The sequence below is a fragment of the Podarcis pityusensis genome (genome assembly GCF_964106645.2).
Source record: "Podarcis pityusensis genome assembly, chromosome: 9".
Taxonomy (NCBI): domain Eukaryota; kingdom Metazoa; phylum Chordata; class Lepidosauria; order Squamata; family Lacertidae; genus Podarcis; species Podarcis pityusensis.
The window spans coordinates 6905835-6913310 of NC_138034.1; positions in this window are offsets into that span (position 1 = coordinate 6905835).

Consider the following 7476-nt stretch of genomic DNA (forward strand, 5'->3'; position numbering starts at 1 on the left):
AGCACAATTTCAAAGGGTGACAGGTGGGTTCGCTTTGACGGGAGACTGCGGACCCTGAGTAATGCCAAGGGCAACATGGTCACCCAATTAGACCCGGTTTCCTGTGTCAGCTTGGACAGCTGATTCTTTAGAGTCCTGTTCATTCTCTCTACCTTTCCAGAACTCTGGGGTCTATAAGCAGTATGCAGCTTCCAGTTGATCTGGAGCGCTTTTGCCAGTCCCTGTAGGACTGCATGAACAAATGCTGGTCCATTGTCAGATCCTATGGACCTTGGCAATCCATAGCGAGGGATGATTTCCCTAAGCAGGCACCTGGTTACTTCAAATGCCTTTTCAGTCTTTGTTGGCCATGCTTCGGCCCATCCGGTGTAGGTGCACACTGCCACCAGCAGGTAGCGGTGTAGTCCACAATGGGGTAATTCAGTAAAGTCCACGACAAGATCTTCCATAGGTGCAGTTCCACTGTGCTGAACTCCTGGGGGAGCTAGTGGTCCGGTTCTGGGGTTATTCTTTTGACATAGCAGGCATTTCCTGGAAACCTGGGCTGCCAGTTGGTAGAGGTGGGCTATATAGAAGCATTTCTCCAGCTGCTTGGTTGTAGCATCTGGTCCTATGTGGGTTGAATCATGGTATCTCTGAGTAACCTGCCGAGAAAGGGACTCTGGAATCCATATCCTGTCATCAGGGGTAAGGTACCATCCTTCTTTGGACAATGTCAGTTCCTGAGCGTCTGCAGTGTCCCTTTCCTGCTTCGTATAAGCTGGCTTGTCAGTGGTGCTTAAAATTTCTTCTGGGACCAGTGCTCCAATAACCGAGGCGGGGGCCAGTTCTTGGGCTGCTTCCTTGGCCACTCTGTCTGCCAATCGGTTTCCTCTGGCCACTTCTCCTGGTCCAGTCTTGTGTCCATAACAATGGATAACTGCCACTGCCTCGGGCTCCCATACAGCATCCAGAAGGTTCAACAAGGCTTGTGGGTGGGCCACCTGGCTTCCTCTGGAGGTAAGCAAACCTCTTTCTTTCCATAAGGCTCCATGGGCATGTAAAGTCAGGAATGCATACTTAGAATCTGTATAAATGTTTATCTTCTGTCCCTTTGCCAGGCTCAGGGCTCTGGTAAGCGCAGTTAGCTCTGCCAGCTGGGCCGATGTTCCAGGCGGGAGTGACTTTGCTTCGATCACCTGGTCTTCCAGGGCTACCACTGCATAACCTGCCTTCCGGTGTCCAGCCTCAATGAAGCTGCTTCCATCCATAAACCATGATGGCCACTGGGGGTCTGCTTCATCTTTAAGGTCAGGCCTGCTAGAATACACCTCATCCATTACTTCAATGCAGTCATGCGTGGGCTCCTCACCTACTCCTACCGGTAATAGGGCAGCTGGGTTGAGGGTTGTGGTGACTTGGAATTTCTAACGCGGATGTAGTAGCATCTGACATTTCCTCATTTTAGCCTGGGAGAGGAAATAGGTGCCTTTCGGCAGATGGCACGCTGACTCTTTCCTAAGCGGCCTCGCCCTCCTCTTCTTCTTCTAATGGTGGACCTCCCGTCTTCAGGGCCATCAACTTCTTTGCCTGGTACTTCTCCTTTTTTCTTCTGGGCCTCTTCCTCTCTCTGATTATAAGTGGTTTGGGCTATTTTCTAACATCCATTTCAGGGTGTGGCCCATCTGGATTTTTCGGCAAATATCGGGCGCTGCTTGGGCTACAAAGGCAGTTCTTATGATAGGGGCATGGATATACTGGCGGTAGGCTTCCTTCAGCTTCTTTAAGTAGGCTCCAGGGGCCTCCTCTGTTCCTTGCACTATTTCTCTGGCCTTCACAAAGTTGGTGAGTTTTCTGGCTGCCCTCCTCATGCCATTTAAGACATTCTGGCGATAAGTGGTGAGGGTATTTTGCCCTTCAATGGTCTGATAATCCCAATTCAGTGTAGTTTCAGGATATCCTGTTGCAACAGCTTGATCTCCTGCCCCCTGCGCTCTCATGTGTGCTCGGGCTTCAGCATGAATTCGCCTATCCTCCTCTGTAGCTAGCAGGGCATCCATCAAATATTGCACATCATAAAAGTGGGGTTGTATGTTTTAAAAAAAATTCCCTCAAACAGCTTAATGATTTTGGCAGGGTTTTCTTCAAATGAAGGGTTTTGGTTCTTCCAATTACAAACATCTGCACTAGAGAAGGGGACATGTTGAACTGTATAAGTTCTATTGGGCACCACCCCGTTAGGTCCCGTGGGGGCCAGAGGGTCATACACTCTATGGAGAGGCATCACTCTGGCCGCGCCCTCCTCCTGTGCCTTATGTGCCCTATGGAGGGTCACTCTTTTCACTGCCTTCCCCACTCTTTCTGCCACTTTCTTCTCTGTTCCCCTACACATCCCGCTGTTTTTAACATATGGGGACTGACGTCCACTTCTCCTGCATAAGGTTGCACATACTTTCTCAAACGTTCTGCCTGTTCTTATTATCACCTATCAACTTAACTAATCTTTTTACAAATTCCTCATCCTCCCCTCTCATCAGCTTGAATCCCCAAAAGCATTTCAAAGGGGTACTTTTACTTTGGCCAGAACCCATTTCTTCCAGATACTTCACACACAACAGACCTACAATCGCTCGGCCAAGGGGACACTAAGCCCTGGCCCACACTTGACAATTCAGCCACTAGAGTATCTTGACATGCAACATACAACATACAAAACACACCAATATAATTTCAACATGTAACACACTAAACACACCAAAATAATTTCAGCATGCAATACACAAAACACACAAAAATAATTTTCCCTCCTTCTTCTGTTCCAAATTTTTGCTGGTGGCACTCTACTGCACAACCAATCCCCTTATTCCTGGTGGCTGGCACTCTACTGCGCAACCAATCCCCTTATTCCTGGTGGCTGGCACTCTACTGCCCAACCAATCCCCTTATTCCTGGTGGCTGGCACTCTACTGCCCAACCAGGTGAGGCTGATCAGACCTCGCCCCCCTTTTCCTTGGGGGCCCACGCCCTTTCCCTTGGGCTTACCTTTTTCCGCTGCGGACCTGTCCCCTCGGCGCCGTCCTCTTTGTTTTTCTCCCTCAACAAGATGTCTCCACTGCAGGACAGTGTGGCTGGCTCCCCCCACGAAACAGGTGGGGTGCGCACGGGAGCCTGCAAACGCTGCTGAGCTGTTCACCTTGGTTGAGCCTGGCCCTCCGGTCCGTATTGGGGAGAGGGCTTATCCCGGACGAGCCCCCAAAGAAATGAAGCCTTATTTACCTAGGGATCCATCAGCCACGCCATCCCCGGACCTTGGAGGGAACAAAAGTACCAGGAAAGCAAAATCTTCTTTGGAGAAAAAGTTTATTGAAATCTGTGCACAGAGACAATATCTGTACACAGAGACAACCAGCTGGATAGCTCCTGAAAATATACTGGCTGTAAAGCAAGACACTTCAGCAAACTTTCTTATACTCTCTGAGCACTCTTCCCCCCTCCCATACCTTCTCAAATTATTCCCTTACATGGCACATCTATATTGCTTGCTAAACACATTTTATTGCTTGCTAAACATTCCTCCCCTTTCCTTCGTACACGTGTCTTTTCTCATCTTTGCATTAGTAAGCATAAGACAGGAAAAGGGGCCTCTTTAGCAGGCCTGGTTAAATCTGCACTTTTGACCCGCCAGCCAAATTTAGCAGGTCTGGTTAGTTATTGCTAACAGCAGCGGTTTCTTGCTAGCTGGCTAGGCAGGAAACGAACTTTTGACCTGTCAGCCAAATTTTGCAAGCAGTCACTGGCGGTGTGCTAACTGTCTGGCCAAAATTTGCAGAAGTAAGATTAGCACAGGATTAGCACAGGAATTTACTGCAGATAATATTTGAGAGCAACCTTTCTTAGGTACAGAGTTCTAAGCACAGAAAATATTGAGAGAAACCTTTTCCATCTCCCTTTAGATATATGATTTTTGACATGACTGAGAATCGCATAGCCAGGGACGGAGAACTTTAAAGTGTTACGATCAGAAAGCGGAAAACATGAAAGCAATGAAAAGAGGCAGGAATGAAGATTTGGAGATATGCTTCAGAGGTCCAGACTATGTGGAGCCTGGAAAAATTAATAATTACAATTTGGATTACAATCAGGTTTTTTGTTTATTTTTGTTTATTATTTTTAATTGGACTATGATTCAGATACAGTGGTATCTCGAGTTACATACGCTTCAGGTTACAGACTCCGCTAATCCAGAAATAGTACCTCAGGTTAAGAACTTTGCTTCAGGATGAGAACAGAAACCGTGCTCCGGCGGTGTGGCAGCAGCAGGAGGCCCCATTAGCTAAAGTGGTGCTTCAGGTCTCTCTCTCTCTGTCTCTCTCTCTCTCTCTCTCTCTCTCTCTCTCTCATTGCTATAGGATTTTTTATAATGATGGGGGGGGTTGCCCCTCCAGCACGCAGTATGCATCCCCCCTTTGTTCACACACACAATGTCTCCTCAGAGCACCACATAACACACACCACCACCAATTTTCAAAGTTGTTCTGTTCAGGAAGGAAATGGCTACCAAGGGGCAGCTTGGGACATGAGTGCGGGCAGCTATAATCCCTAAATCTGCTGAGCTCAGGTACTCAGCAGCCCCTCTGCCTGATTGATAATCTCTGGCATCCTAATACCTGAGTGTAGCAATTCCAGAAGCAATAGCAAACCCAATCAAGACAAAAGGGTGTGATCAACTTGGTTGGGAAACAAGGACATGTAAATATCTCTTGTATCACTTGATGGGTGTACAGGTGAAACTCGAAAAATTAGAATTTTCTGAGATTGTTAAATTGGGGTTTTCATCAGCTGTATGCCATCATCACAATTATAACAAATAAAGGCTTGACGTATCTTGCTTTGCATGTCATGAGTCTATCTCATATATTAGTTTCACCTTTAAAGTTGATTTACTGAAATAAATGAACTTTTCCACGATATTCTAATTTTTCGAGTTTCACCTGTATGTTGGAGGTCAAGAGAAGGGTGGGGTCAAGCCCTGATGCTCAGGTTTCTGTCGCCAGACCCTCCCAATGTGTGATGTATTTGTGATGTATGTGATGTAATTTTAGGGGTGTTGTGGGTATCTTTATAAAACTGATAAAAGTGGGAGCCATCCTTTGTTGTGGGCTTCTTCCTGCTGCTTCTATGGGGTGGGTGGGTGGAAGTCCAGTTGCAACAGTCGTTTGAATAAAGACCAGGCCTACTGGCTGCTGTTTTAGTCCTATATTCCTTGCTGGTGTCTTTGCTTGGTAATCCAAGTGAGCCCAAGGATTTTCCTAGAACAAATAACATGTAGTGATAATGATAGGATTATTAGACTTCATGCATCTGATGAGATAGCAGTCTGTGAAAGCTTCTCCCAAGATAAAGGATAGTGGAAATAACTGGAGAAGTCCCTCACTCACCTGGTTGCTCTTGCTGACAATAGAGGCAGCGGAATAATGCACTGCAGGGATGGGAGCATTCCTAGGGTTGGCGTCCTGCAGGGTGGGCTGAGGGGGCAGAGGGGTGGGTCAAGTTCGGGGGAGGACTCTGTGAGGAGGGGGGTGCCTTCTGGGCCAGGGAGCCTATTCTGGGCTGCAAAGGGGCACGTCCCAGGGCAGGAGCAGCAGGCGTGGTGTGTGTGTGTGGGGGGGGCTGTCAATTAATTGGTGGGTGTTCACTAAGAGACTTCTGCTAAAGAGGGGTATCACCAGGAGAAGATTCAATGGCCATCATGTGGAAAGAGTGCATGGGAGATGACATCCTGGTTCAAGCTCAAAGGGGAATGTTATAAGAAAATAAAGGTCAATCCCTTCCTTTTTTGTGTTCATATCGAAGAATTCTATTAACGTCTCTTTAGCTTTTTTAACTGTTTGTTCATCCTTCCGTATCTCGTCATTCAATCTCCACCTTCCCCTCGTTTGTTTTTTTAACTGTAATATGTATTTTCACTGGATATTAATCTACTTAAAATTTCTGCTTTTTTAATTTTTTCGATATCCATATTCTATCAATTCTACCTCCTGATTTTTTAGCTTCGGAAAAATGGGTGATGTCCTTTTTATTTGAGTGCTTAATTCTCCATGCATCATGTAAGTTAAAATTTTCTACCATTTGAAAGTAGTAGTAGTAGTAGTCTTACCTTCATTTGAGATGCTATCTTTGGTGGTTCTGTCCATCTCAATTGATGTTACCCCATTCAAATCTCCCATAAGTAATATAACTACTATAATCCCACAATTTTTCTTCCAATTTTTTGTAGAACTCTGATTTATTATTATTGGGAGTGTTTATTCCTACAAAGATTATTTTTTATTTGTTGTGTTTTATTTCCACTCCTATTGTTCTTCCTTCCTCATCTTTGAACATTTTCGGGTCTAAATTTTGCTTCGTGTAAATTACCACTCCTCTCTTTCTTTCCATTCCTGAGGCTATAAATTATATGCCTAACCTTTTCTTTTTCAAAACCTTTTTTTGCTTTCTGGATATGTGCGTCTCTTGTAAACAGATAATGCCGCCCCCCCTTGAGTATTTGTTCTATTCTTTTTTTAAACGTTTGTTATTTAATCCATTAACATTCTGTGAGATACAAATAAGTGTCATATAATTTTATTCTAATTAAATCACCTTACAAATAAAAACAATTTTTAAATCAGTTTTCCGTCATATTTCCTTTGATTTTTTTGCTTCTATTTTCCTAGTTTTCTTTACTCCAGTCCTTCTTCCTCCAATTCCTGAACTCTTTCTCCTCCCAGGTCCTTCCTGTATTTTCTCCAGAAGATTCCTGCTTTGTCTACAGTTCTGAAGGTCTTCCTCCTTTCTTTATACGTGAAGGTGATTCCCTTGGGGAATTCCATCTGTACGGAATTCTGTTTTTCCAAAGTGCTGTGCCGATAGTTTTGTAATTTTCTTTTTTTAAGTAAGCGAGTTGGGATTTCTTTCATAATTTCAATGTTTTTGTCATCAAGTCTTTGATTTCTGCTTTTCTGTATTATATTGTCTCTAAGTAATTATAAGTTCAAAAACACCAGGCAATCACCCAGCCCTTTTTTATTTTTAGATTGATTTTATCCTGAATATTTTGTCTGTTCCGGGAACGGGGGGCATATTCTGGCCAGGTTCCATGGGGCACATTTTAGCCAAGTTTCACAGGGCATATTCTAGCCAAGTTTTTACCCCCGTCCCAGCTCCGCCCTTGCCCACTCCCTCCTATACGCCCCTACCCCCCTTAACCCTTCCCCCCGGAAATCCTCCCCGAAGATATCCCCCTCCGCCCTGAGTCCCCCTCAGAAATTGTTCCACTCCTTTGCGCTCTCTCCCTTCAGCCCACCCTGGAATATGCCCCCTTCCCCCCGGAAATCCTCCCCGAAGATATCCCCCTCCGCCCTGAGTCCCCCTCAGAAATTGTTCCACTCCTCTGCTCCCTCTAGCCCACCCTGGAATATGCCCCCCTTAAACCCTCCCCAAATATGCCCCCTTCCC